Genomic DNA, 14,400 nt, shown 5'->3' with positions numbered 1-14,400 from the left:
AAAATTTTGGTGAAGGCTATCAAATCGAGAGGTAACCCTTATGACATCACCTGCTCATCAAATTTTTTCAAGGATATGGTGTTTGTGAAGAGGTTTAAATGTCACCCAAAAAATGCATAAGGTCAACCATGAGAAAATTACCAGGAAAACGATGGGTGGGGTTGTAAAATTGTGTTGTTAGTGCCAAGGTTTCACTCCACTCACCTTTTTCCCCTCACCTCTCATTTTTCTCGTCTCCCCTTGATCATTTTTCCTAAAACCCCACCCTAAATCACTACCCATTCATATTTTTGAAAGATGAGTATGCCCCGCTCATGAAATTGATCGTGAAGTACTTCAGTTGTGAGGGGAGGTTTTCTCGCCTTTATGCCTATCACATTAGGTTGCTCATGCACTTTACCAGGGTGCGGATGATGAGCCTCCCATTTTTCATTTGCGGGAACATAGAGAGGATGAGAAATTTCATGCAACACAAGACCCCTCGACAGCAGCTCAATAGTGTTTATCACTTTGCCCTTATCCAGATTTTGGTGGACCATCAGTTGGGATTGCAGGGTATTGCTTGGGAGGACTTCATTTCCTGTGACTTCTTCAGCGCTCCATAGGTAGTATCAAAGGCAGAGCATGAGGTAGGTGGTCCTTCACATCAGTATGAGTGCCATGAGACTGCTGCCATGCCAATATACATCACCTATCAGAAAGGCAGTAGACCTTTGTTTGCAGCAGCAAAGTGAGTGTTATCTCCACCCGGGGTGGAAGGGGCCTCGCTTCCAACATCAGCATCACATGAGTAGGGCAGAGGTAAGGAGCTAGTGCATAATGAGAGGCCTTCAGGTGAGCCATCAGGTGAACGAGAGATAGAATTCGTTCTCCTTCAGGATGATGAGACAGATGCAGAACCTACAAATGCAGAGCTTGGAGAGATCATCTAGGAGCAGAATTCAGTGATTGAGAAATTATCCCTTGACTTGGAGAGGGCCAAATGGAACATGAAGTATCTGGAGTAAAGGAACAAACAACTTGAGGATCGGCTAGCTGAGATAGAGTTGCAACTGATCAAGGAAAATCGGCAACACATCATGGCAGCACAAGGCAGACCTATGGAGCAAAGAGATGAGGACTGGGAATATGTTTTAGAGAAAGTGAACGTCCACTTGGAGCAGTGGTTGGATAAGGCTAACAGGGAAAAAGACATGTTGAGGTGCATGACTCACCACTACATGGCCCAAAACATGAGCTCCAAAGCAAGAATCAAGAACCTAAAGGCGAAATTGAGCAAAGCAACAAAAGAGGCAAAAGAGGCAAAGGAGAAAGATCGGCTTCGAATCTTGTCTGAGGCTTCCTTGGCACAGCATAGCACTTCATAGGGAACATCCAGCCAAAATTTCAAAAAAATTGGGGAAATTTTGGTCACTTGGTAATTTTTTGGGTAAAAAACAGGGATTTTCTCCCTGTGCGCCGCGCAACTGGCGCGACGCTAAATTTCTAGGGCTCCAAATGAGGAATGGCTTGCAGATTTGGATTCAGCATGGAAAATTATGACTACTGGTGTCCAGGCAAGATGTTTGGGCAAGATCTGGGTCTCCTAAAGGTCAAAAAACACCCAAAAATGGCCTCTCTGCCACTTTTTTGACACACAGAAAGCAGTCTTGGGAGAATGGAGAATTGGAGGGGAAAATGAGCACCAAATTTGAAAATTATAGTTGGGTTAGGAAGTAGATAGGACATGCTTTCTAGCAAGCCCACTTGGGCACATTTTGGACACCTGAAAGTGCTCCAAAACAGGCCCCAAAGTAGTGCGACGCACAGAGAAAATGGCGCGGCACACAGAGGAAAAAATTGCCAATTTGCTTCCATTTCACGAAATTTCGGTTCGCGACTTCTCCAAGTGGGCCCGCTCATCTACACTTCGGTTTTTGGCACCAAAGGCAGAATTTAAAAAGTTTTTTCTCCAGATTGTCTTCTATCCAATGGCTAAGGAAGGCAAACGGTCACCCAAGCCAAATGTCATGTTTGTAGCGCTGCACCTGTAGCTAATGGTTGGCTCTCCATCTCCATTTTGCAATGATTCGAATAACTCCCCAAACCTTGGGCATTCTATCTCTTCCTCATACATTCTATATATTGTATGCAAGCTATTTGCAAAGGGTGGGTTGGCTTGTACTTCTGTGAGACTGTGGGAAAGAAACTTTGTTTCTTCACTGTGTAATTTTGACAGAGAATTAATGAAAGGCAGTGGCTCTGTTTCATGAGATTCTTGTGATTTTCAGTGTAGCAAATGTGTTTCCTATGTTTTCATATGTATTTCGTTATGTCTCATAATTCAATTCATGTTCATTTCCAGTGAAATTTTTGGAGTGAGATTAGGTAAAATTCAATTTTATTGCTCTTCCTGTGGGAAAATTTCATATTCGGTGTTTCTCTTCTGTTGAAAAGGATTCATGTCATTATGCCCTTTTCACTTTCTTCAGTAATCTATTCATGCCGCGGTACCTAAAACTAAAATTGTTACATTTTCCGCCTACCTTGCCTAATGGAATAATCTGTGCCTTTGTATTAAATTCTCTGTTCTTTGCTGAGCGTCGGTCCCATAACATCCCAGAAGCTCGGTCATTCAGAAAATTGTTTCCAGAATCCCTATTCACTTACTAGCCTAAGGTAAATATTTCATTGTAAGTCATCTCAGACCGTTTTTTGCTTACCTATTTACTGAGCGTGACTCGGAGAGAGCCCTCTCCTGTTCTGGTAGGGCTAGCTACCAGACTGAGCGTGGTTTGTGGTTACCCTAATTTTTGCCTTCCTTCAGCCTAAGGTAGATTTAGGTGCTAACATAGTGGCGACTCCACTGGGGAATGAAAATGGTTTGCTTGAAGATTGTGTTGGCCCAGTACATATCTCAAGTTCAGAGCTGATTGTTGATGGTGAACAACGATAAGACATAAGAAGACGGTTGAAATCATTCACCTGGCGACTCCATTCACTGAAGAATCCAGCAATCAATCCTTCATGGTGATTCCAGTACAGAGAGATTAGTAGCGGTAAGATTTTCAAGATGGATCGGATTGCAAGAAGATACACTCCCATGAGTCGAGATCACATCCCAGGTTTTCCAAATAAAATGCCCAAGGTAGATTGGTCAAAGAATTTGCCTGTGTTCAGAAATGTGGAAGGTAATGACGCTGCTCTTCATCTGGTGAAATTTCACATTCACGTGCATAAATTAAAGATCGATTTTCTTGAAGACTGTTTGATGAAAATGTTTATGGCTACTCTGGAAGACGAAGTCCGATCTTGGTATGAAAGTTTGCCACCTGCTTCCATTTATTGTCTAAAGGATTTTCATTCAATATTCTTTGAGAAGTATAAAGAATCTTATCCATCATTAAATTTAGTTCAGGATTGTTGCAAGCATGCTTATGGTTTTATTGAGAGCCTTGAAAAATACTATGAGGATGATAATTTTATGGATGAAGAAATCATGGAAGCATTGTATGAAAATCTGTTTCAGCAGCCTACAGAACTCTTAGAGGAAACTTTGCAGCAGGATCAAAATCCGCAGGTTAAAGATTTCCATATGACTGAAAATGATGAAAAAAGAAGTACCATTTCAGATATGGTTGAAATAAATGAGGATACGTAGGAAAATGATGTTCCAATCTCCGAAAATGATGATGATAAACCAGATTGAGAGACGGATTGTGATGAGGAAAAACATGTTGTTTCGGATCTCATAGAAGAGAATTGCATTGTTGAGGCTGCCTCAAATGAAGAAGACAGAGTTACAGGCCTAACTGCCCTCATCTCATCAGAACACAACCTTCCTACCAAGGTAATCCAGTCAATTCATGAACAGCAAGAGGATATCTTTGTTCAAGTAGGTGAAAAAGTTTCTCTGGATGAATTTATGATAGATGATAGAGATGTCATGCTTGAGTTTCAAGAATCATCTGAAGTTGCTTTTCTCATGATTGATGAATGTGATGAATGTAATGAGAATCTGGCTGTCATATCATGCCAAGATGATCAGAAATATATTCAGACTATAGCCGACCAGACCATTATGGATTCCATTTCAGATTCTTCTTCATATGTTTCGTGTTTTGAAACGTTCTTTGAAGAGGAAATCTGCTCATCTACTTGTTCAGAATTTTTTGAAGACCAGGAACGTGCTCTTATTTATGAAGAAAAATCAGAAGCAAGAGAAAAAGACATCTTGTTTTCTCAGCAGGAGGTGGCAATGGCAAATCTTCATGTTTTTCAAGATCCTCTGGCAAGTTTGTTGCAGCCAGCAGTGAAGGTGATTATTGTAGTGTTCAGTGATGAAGGAGATCATGGTAAATTAGCTTTTTGGAGACCCAGTTACAAGCATCTACTGTTGACCAGAAGATCTGATAGGAAGAATCAGTCAAGAAGCCATCTTCTTGATTGGTTGCATTGGCATTTTGATATAGTTTGAGGATATATTGTCTTGTAAGAAACACAGGTGGCCATGTACTGCCACCAAGCTTTAAGTTTTAAGTCCAGGTCTTTGCCATTTTGAGTTAGTTTGTTAGAGTCAAGTTTTTTCAGTCATGTCAGTTTGCATTGAGTTAGTTTGAGTCAAGTTTCAGTCAATAAATTGAGTCATGTTGGTTTGTCGAAATGATGACTCCATAGCCCAATGGACAAAAGGCACTGTCTAGCTCCTCCAGAGATCTGATGTTATTGGCACCTCCAAGGAGCTACCATCCCCAATTGGAGCCAATGTTAGAGTCGGTCTGGTCAGCCCTCCGTCAGAGATCAAAACTCTTTGTGCATTTCAATTTTAGGTGTCCCGCTCCATTCACTCAGCTACATTTCGCTAGGGGCATGCCATGATCTGACGGAGAAAGTCATGCTAATCATTTTCCCTCTTGTCTGGCTCTTGCTGGCTCAAGTCTTTTGTCAACAATCACCAAAGTCCATGACAGTCAAGGTCTGGTCCTTTACAGGACAAAGTCATTTTCTATGTTTGGGTCTAGGAATTCATCAATTTGGTCTTTGAAACATGTCCAGAAAAGCCATGCAGGCCAGAGGGAGGCCCTTACACAGCTATGGTTCAGAGAGCTTCATCGTCATGTGGACAGACTTTGACTCTTCTTCAAAACTCTGTTTTGAAGAAAAGACAAACAATGTCATTTATGATAAAATTTTCCAAAAAATCACCAGTTGAATTTTCAGATGTAGTTATGGTTAACATGGCCAAATGCTCTGTCATACAGTCCCTGCTAAGATGTGCTGAAAATTTCATCATTTGAGCCAAAATTTCAAAGGGAAAGTGAAAATCAGTGTGTTTAAAAATCAGTGAAAAAGTGCAAAACACAACATTAGAAAAATGGGTTTTCAAGGAAGCAAAAATTAAACCCATCTCCTCCAAGGCTATAAATACATGTTTTGACCCAAATCAAAGGCATTGTGCTACTACAAGACTTGGAGAAGACATTGCAAAGGTGTGAGTGTGAGATTGGAGCGTTGGAAGTGAGTGGGAGCAGGTTTTAGAGGGCGCGGCGCACATACCCAGGAGCGTGGCGCACTCACCTGGCGCGGCGCACACGCAGCCAGCCCACAGTTAAAGGATTACACAGGCGCGGCGCATACAGACCAGGGGCCGAGAAACGTTGCCAAACCACTCCAAAATTTTGGTGAAGGCTATCAATTCGAGACGTAAGCCTTATGATATCACCTGCTCATCAAATTTTGTCAAGGATATGGTGTTTGTGAAGAGGTTTGAATGTCACCCAAAAAATGCATAAGGTCAACCATGAGAAAATCACCAAGAAAATGATGGGTGGGGTTGTAAAATTGTGTTGTTAGTGCCAAGGTTTCACTCGACTCACCTTTTTCCCCTCACCACTCATTTTTCCCATCTCCCCTTGATCATTCTTCCTAAAACCCCACCCTAAATCACTACCCATTCAGATTTTTGAAAGATGAGTATGCCCCGCTCATGAAATTGATCATGAAGTACTTCAGTTGTGAGGGGAGGTTTTCTCGCCTTTATGCCTATCATATCAGGTTTCTCATGCACTTTACCAGGGTGTGGATGATGAGCCTCCCATTTTTCATTTGCGGGAACATAGAGAGGATGAGAAATTTCATGCAGCACAAGACCCCTCGACAGCAGCTCAATAGTGTTTATCACTTTGCCCTTATCTGGATTTTGGTGGACCATCAGTTGGGATTGCAGGGTATTGCTTGGGAGGACTTCATTTCCCGTGACTTCTTTAGCGCTCCATAGGTAGTATAAGAGGCAGAGCATGAGGTAGGTGGTCCTTCACATAAGTATGAGCGCCATGAGACTACTGCCATGCCAATATGCATCACCTATCAGAAAGGTAGTAGACCTTTGTTTGCAGCAGCAAAGAGAGTGTTATCTCCACCCAGGGTGGAAGGGGCCTCGCTTCGGACATCAACAACACAGGAGCAGGGCAGAGGTAAGGAGCTAGTGCATGATGAGGGGCCTTCAGGTGAACGAGAGACAGAATTCGTTCTCCTTCAGGATGATGAGACAGATGCAGAACCTACAAATGCAGAGCTTGGAGAGATCATCCAGGAGCAGCAATCAGTGATTGAGAACTTATCCCTTGACTTGGAGAGGGCCAAGTGGAACATGAAGTATCTGGAGCAGAGGAACAAACAACTTGAGGATCAGCTAACTGAGATAGAGTTGCAATTGATCAAGGAAAACCGGCAACACATCATGGCAGCACAAGGCAGACCTATGGAGCAAAGAGATGACAACCGGGAGTATGTTTTAGAGAAAGTGAACGTCCAGTTGGAGCAGCAGTTGGATAAGGCTAAGAGGGAAAAATACATGTTGAGGCACATGACTCACCACTACATGGCCCGAAACATGAGCTCCAAAGCAGGAATCAGGAACCTAAAGGCGAAATTGAGCAAAGCAACAAAAGAGGCAAAAGAGGCAAAGGAGCAAGATCGGCTTCGAATCTTGGCTGAGGCTTCCTTGGCACAGCATAGCACTTCATAGGGAACATCCAGCCCAAATTTCAAAAAATTTGGGGAAATTTTGGTCACTTGGTAATTTTTTGGGTAAAAAACAGTGATTTTCTCCCTGTGGCTGCGCCACTGGCGCGACGCTAAATTTCTAGGGCTCCAAATGAGGAATGGCTTGCATATTTGGATTCATCATGGAAAATTATGACTACTGGTGTCCGGGCAAGAAGTTTGGGCAAGATCTGGGTCTCCTAAAGGTCAAAAGAGACCCAAAAATGGCCTCTCTGCCACTTTTTTGACACACAGAAAGCAGTCTTGGGAGAATGGAGAATTGGAGGGGAAAATGAGCACCAAATTTGAAAATTCTAGTTGGGTTAGGAAGTAGACAGGCCAGGCTTTCTAGCAAGCCCACTTTGGCACATTTTGGACACCTAAAAGTGCCCCAAAATAGGCCCCAAAGTAGCGCGACACATAGAGAAAATGGCGCGACGCACAGAGGAAAAAATTGCCAATTTGCTTCCGTTTCGCGAAATTTCGGTTCGCGACTTCTCCAAGGGGGCCCGCTTATCTACACTTCAGTTTTTTGGCACCAAAGGCAGCATTTAAAGAGTTTTTTCTCCAGATTGGCTTCTATCCAAGTGGCAAAGGAAGGCAAACGGTCACCCAAGCCAAATGTCATGTTTGTAGCACTGCACCTGTAGCTGATGGTTGGCTCTCCATCTCCATTTTGCAATGATTTGAATAAATCCCCAACCCTTGGGCGTTCTATCTCTTCCTCACACATTCTATATATTGTATGCAAGCTATTTGCAAAGGGTGGGTTGGCTTGTAACTTCTGGGAGACTGTGGGAAAGAAACTTTGTTTCTTCACTGTGTAATTTTGACAGAGAATTAATGAAAGGCAGCGGCCCTGTTTCATGAGATTCTTGTGGTTGTGAGTGTAGCAAATGTGTTTCCTATGTTTTCATATGTATTTCGTTACATCTCATAATTCAATTCATGTTCGTTTCCAGTGAAATTTTCTAAGTGAGATTAGGTAGAATTCAATTTTATTGCTCTGCCTGTGGGAAAATTTCATGTTCAGTGTTTCTCTTCCGTTGAAAAGGATTCATGTCACTATGCCCTTTTCACTTTCTTCAGCAATCTATTCATGCCGCAGTACCTCAAACTAAAATTGTTACATTTTCCGCCTACCTTGCCTCATGGAATAATCTGTGCCTTTGTATTAAATTCTCTGTTCTTTACTGAGCGCCGGTCCCATAACATCCCAGAAGCTTGGTCATTCATAAAATTGTTTCCAAAATCCCTATTCACTTATTAGCCTAAGGTAAATATTTCATTGTAAGTCATCTCAGACCTTTTTTTGCTTACCTATTTAGTGAGCGTGACTCGAAGAGAGCCCTCTCCTGTTCTGGTAGGGCTAGCTACCAAACTGAGCGTGGTTTGTGGTTACCCTAATTTTTGCCTTCCTTCAGCCTAAGGCAGATTTAGGTGCCAACAACCCATACTCCAAAAACAAAATATAATTTATCTTTATTTCTTTTTATTTCTTTATAAATAATATAAAATATCATGATTACAATCAGGTCATTATGGAGATCTAACCTAGTTACAATTTTCAACACTCCCTCTTAACTAGTGAGGTATTAATAATCCCATTACATGATACAAGGAATCTTAATCTTGAAGCATTCTCATAAGAAGAGTTGGATTGATAAGCCATAATTTTGTTAGGCATATTTATCATAACCAACACTATCCTTGAAGGCCTTAACTAGACAAGCTCATCCCTATTTGAGAGCATTATGCTTAGAGACTTTATGTGAGTTGCCACACTACCTCTAAGGAACACACCCCATCTGTATGTTCATTGTGTATGTCCTTTTAGGACTATCCTTGTCTTGATTTACAAAACCTGAATCCTCAAAGAATATAGGTCCTCTTCGACTACTCTTATATTGGATGCCCTACCTCATCCTCAAAGAGTATCACTCAACAACTTCTTCCCCTATATTCTTGCAATCCATAGGAAGTCTCAATCTAAGATGCTTATCCAATCTTTTGGACTCCATTCTTTATTCATGGCCTTCACTAAGACTTACAATTGTTAGTGCTAGTCTAGTGCATGACCATAAATATAAGAACTATCCAACATCACTCCCTCTCAATCAAGGAAGAGATGTCCACCAAACTCAAGCTTCTTTTTTGGTAATTCTTTAGTCAATATGTCGGTTACCTATTCATCTATAGGTAGATAGACCAGCTCCATGATGCCATCTCATACCAAGCTTCTGATGTAGTGGTACTTATTATTTATATGATTTGTTTTAACATGAAACATCAAGTTTTTTGTCAACCTTATGAAACTCTCATTATCACAATGTATCCATCTAGGGCTAAGGAGTCCTTAAAAAAAGTCTAATAACAACTTCCTGAGCCACACTTCTTCCCAATAGACCTCACTTGTAGCAACATATTTAGCTTTAGCACTGGTCAAAGCAACTTTATCCTAATTTTTGCTCATCCATGACACCATGAAAGACCCTAGGCTGAAGTATGCATCAATTTTTCTTCTTTCATTTGTATCACTACCAACCTAATCAGAATATGTTTATCCCATGAGGATTTCATTGTCAGTATATCAGAGGCAGTGATTTACAAAATACATCGAGGACCCAATCAACTATCGGTAGAAAGTAGGATCCAATGCACTAGACTTTGAAATTGTCAACTTATTTAAGTTTGTAATCATAAGAGTCATCATAGGCTTATTATCCATCATTCCAAACTTCTATTGTATCTTGATCACATATTTACATTGAATAAGATATATCTATCCTAGCTTCTACCATACTTCTAGCCCCAAGCAATAATGCATAATTCCAAGATCCTTCATATTGAGCTCGACTGCTAACTGCTTCTTGCATTCCTCAATATGATTCTCTACTCCTATTATTAGTAGATCATCCACATAAAAGAATACAATAACTGGTTCACCTTGGTCCACCTTGATATATAGGTTAGGACTTGCAATACTCTTGGTAAAACCAAGTCTCAATACGTATGCATCCATTCTTGCACACCAAGCTCTAGGGGCTTGCTTTAAGCCATATAGAACTTTCTTCAACCTACAGACATGACTCTCCCTTTAATTTATTTCAAATATTTGAGTTTGTTCAATGTAAACCTCCTAATAAATGGTACCATTCAAGAAAGTTTTCTTGACATTCATTTGATGTATGTTCCATCCCATAGTATCATCCAACGAAGAAAGAGATCTTATTGTTGTATATCTAGATGTGGGAGCAAAGGTTTCCTCCTAAATAATCCCTTCTTTCTATGAGAAGCCAGGCTCTTACTGCAAACCTTTATTTGTATTTATCAATGCTCCCATATGTAATATGCTTTATCTTGTAAATCTGTTTTGAAGTGAGTAGATTTGTCACTTGGCCTGGGGAAAATTTCCAGGACATTGTTCTTCATTATGGACTGGTATTCTTCCTGCATAGAATTCCTCCACCCTTGATGTTTAGATGCATTTTCATAGGAGGAAGGTCCTACTTCAATAAGCTTTTTCATGTATGCAACATACCCTAAATACCTCTGTGGTCTTTTACATTCCCTGAAAATCCCATATGTTGTATGTCCTTCTGCTTCTTGTAGAGTAGTTCTCAACCAAGCATGCCTCTTATGAGTTTTTGGAATAATTACTTGCTGTATACGCTCACTATACGTTTAACATATTCTTTAGCAGGTGTTAGATATTAACCATCATTGTCCCTCAAAATATCTTCAAAAATAGGTATCTCTTCTTGATCAGAGTCAACTGGAACATCCTTCAATTTCTTGAAATTTATACTTTCATTAAAGATGAGATTCATACTTACTTAAATTCAATGATCCTCCATAATATAGATTATATATGCTTTATATGAAGCATTATATCCCACAAATATTCCCTTTAGGTTGGTAGGATTTAACTTCTTTCTCTTGTCCTTGGGTATATGAATATACACAAGACACACAACTATTCGAAGATTATCCACACTTGGATTCTTTCCAGTAAATGCTTCTTCCAAGGTCATATTGTTGAGAATCCTATGAGGACTTTGATTCTGAAAGTAAAAAATTGTCATACATTCCTCTCTCCATAGAAATTGAGGGAGACCTTGATCATGCAGCATAGCCCTAACACATTCCTCAATAGTTCTATTCTTCCTTCCCACCATGCCATTATGTTCAAGATTATGATGAAAAATGAACTCCCTCTTAATCCCTACTTAATTGAAAAAACATATTAATCCCTTCAAGGTGTATTCTCCACTATTGTCGGACCTCAGAGTTTTGATCTTTCTCCCAGTTAGGTTTTCCACTTCATTCATGAAATCCTGAAACTTTTCGAAAATCTTGTCCTTATTCTTGAGAAGGTATAACCAAGTATTCCTTGAGTAATCATCAATAAAGGTTACATAATAGTCATTCCCACCAAGAGAATTGACTTTCATAGGTACACATACATCAGAGTGTATGAGATCTAAAATTTACGTAGATCTGGTGTGATTTGGTGTCACTACTTTCAAATGGTTTCTTTACATTCTTACCTATAGCAAATCCATTATAGGTCCCTTCATGTTCTTCCTTCAACTCATGGATGCCATTGATCATTTGACTTATAGATGGAAAAATCTTAAAATGAAGGCGTTTATGTAACACCCTCCTCCCACACATACCCAAACAATCGACTAGTTGGGGTAAACATGCAACAAGAGGCCACTATGACATGATTCGACCTCCTTCGTCACATTAAGGAAGTGGAACCGAGGGAAACACACCATACAAATATCCAACATCATCAACGGAATCCTCAAAGGACAAGTCAGCCACTCAGACAACTTGTCCCTGGGTCTCACTACTGTTTTAGGTCTCCTGGGCCATAGTCGCTCTCATGCTATGAGCAAGGGAGCAACCAACAACTTAAGGTCACTCTCATAGTCCTGCTTGCTAGTGACTGTGAACTAGAATTGTCAATGTTGTGCCAACGACTCTAGGATTTGAGCCACTTTTTTAGGCCTACAACCTAGGTCATTGCTCATAACATATCCATCTCTTCAAATAAGTAAAGTAACATGGAAATCAAAGTTCTAAAGAAAATACTTGTTTAAGACCTTGATTAGATCCCTACTAGCCATGACAGGAATTTCATCAAACATATCATCGACATGTAATCTACAGGTGTAAACAACATAATTAAGTGTAGGGATCTCCTACTTATATGAGAATCGCTATGAACTATTGTTACTTCATGCAATTTGCTGCATTATCATCTATTAGGTCATAGGCACATTATCCATTCACATACAAGTAAAAACATGTTGAGATCCATACATAGATGTTGTCATAAGATGTGCATATAACCAACATAATAGGAGCATAAATACAATAAACATATCAACCATCAAATCCATAAATACATTAGTACATTTACACATGAAAATCAAAGGAATGGATTTCTCATTAATGAATGCAATGAACCAACCAGAGATGAGACTACCATGTTCCACCCGACCGTAGAATGGCTAAGCCAAATCTCTCTTCACCTATTCACCCCTGTGCCATATTCCAAGCATGAATGTGGGATCCCATAGAACACATCAATCAAAACTCATCTAGGGCTTCCAGAGGCCATCCACCTCAACCCATCAAACATTGATTCCCCCTCACCACTGGACATCACGAAACCATCATCAAATTGGTCTCCATCCAAGCCTTCAAGGGCTTCTAGAGCGTTTGCTACAACAAAGGCTTCTGAGACTAGTAACTCAACCGACAACTACCGTCAGGCTTCCAGAGCTTTTTTCCAACCAAGGCTTCCAAGGCTAGTAACTTAAACCACCAACAACTTCCAAATCATTTATCCAACCAAGGCTTCCAGGACTAGTAACTCAACCCAAGCTGTTACAGGGCTTCTAGAGCATTTGTCTAACTAGGGCTTCTAGGAACTAATAACTCAACCCAAGCTAAGGAATCATGAGAACCAACCAAGAAAAATATTGAAAGTAAACCCACAATCACAATGGCTATTCAGGAAATTTCAAGGCTAGGCAACCCACTATCAATCTGGGCAACCTCCATGCCAACGATAGGTCACAACCAAGAACCCACATGCTTATGCCATGCATGGCAACATGTTAAAATTGGCAACCAGGGAAAAACTTCATGTGGGTCATCTTATTCATGGCTAATAATATTTATTAGATTCCTCTCGTCGAGAGGTGTAGGATTGATATAAAGATCATCCAATTCTGATAAGTAGTCATGGAGATATGAATTTATTTTGATTATGGAATTATTATCAAGCCGACCTACAACTCATGTAGGCTCAGAAGCCCAACAGTCGCATCTATTCACCCACCAACATTGTGTATAAATATAAGAGGACTTTTCCTCATTTAGACTCACTCATCTCATCACATCTCTCTCTCTCTACTGCGCAGATATGAGTCTCTTCTCTACTGCGCTGAAATGGGTCTCTCTCTCTCACACATGTGAAGCCGGAAGCTGTTGAATTTGAAGCTGTAACTACAGAAGTAAAGATTGACTTGCGTGGCCTAGAAGATCTCCTCATCTGAACTGCGCTATAGGTTCGTCTAAACCTCCTCTAAAAGCTGAAACTTTTGGTGGTGGAATGAAGTCAATCCGACGAACGGTTTGCGAGATATCGACTGCCCTAGTTTGAAGCCGGAAACTGCTGAAACTGAAGCTGCAACTGCAGAAGTAAAGATTGACTTGCATGGCCTAGAAGATCTCCTCTTTGGAACTGTGCTGTAGGTTCATCTGAAGCTCCTCTGAAAGCCACAACTTTTGGTGGTGGAATGAAGTCAATCCGACGAACGGTTTGCAAGATATTGACTGCCCTAGTTTGAAGCCGGAAACTGCTAAAACTGAAGCTACAACTGCAGAAGCAAAGATTGACTTGCGTGGCCTAGAAGATCTCCTCATCTGAACTGCACTGTAGGTTCATCTGAACCTCCTCTGGAAGCTGAAACTTTTGGTGGTGGAATGAAGTCAATCCGACTGTCAGTTTGTGAGATATGGTCTGCCCTAGTTTGATAATGAAGCCGCTAATGCTGATGCTGCTGATCTAGGGTTTTCTACTGCTGATATGAATCAGATTTATTGTACTATTTCTCTCTGCTGAATTATTGAAGATAAAAGAAGATTTGATCAAAGGGTTTCCCCACACATTGTTGGGTTTGTCCCTGGCTAGCCGCCACATCTTGTGTCTCTTATCTTGGCTTGTTTTTTGTCGATCGTTTAATGTTCTATCTGCACTTTACTTTATGTACATGTGATTGCTAATCGGTGGAATATAATAAGAAAAAGAAGTAAACTGTTATAAGCATAGAACATACCATAACAATAACATGG

Source organism: Pinus tabuliformis, chromosome 7 (assembly GCF_031772625.1).
Source record: "Pinus tabuliformis cultivar Carrire ecotype Pingquan chromosome 7, CPIR1, whole genome shotgun sequence".
Taxonomy (NCBI): domain Eukaryota; kingdom Viridiplantae; phylum Streptophyta; class Pinopsida; order Pinales; family Pinaceae; genus Pinus; species Pinus tabuliformis.
The sequence above is the reverse complement of the archived record's forward strand: the minus strand, read 5'-3'. Positions refer to the sequence as shown.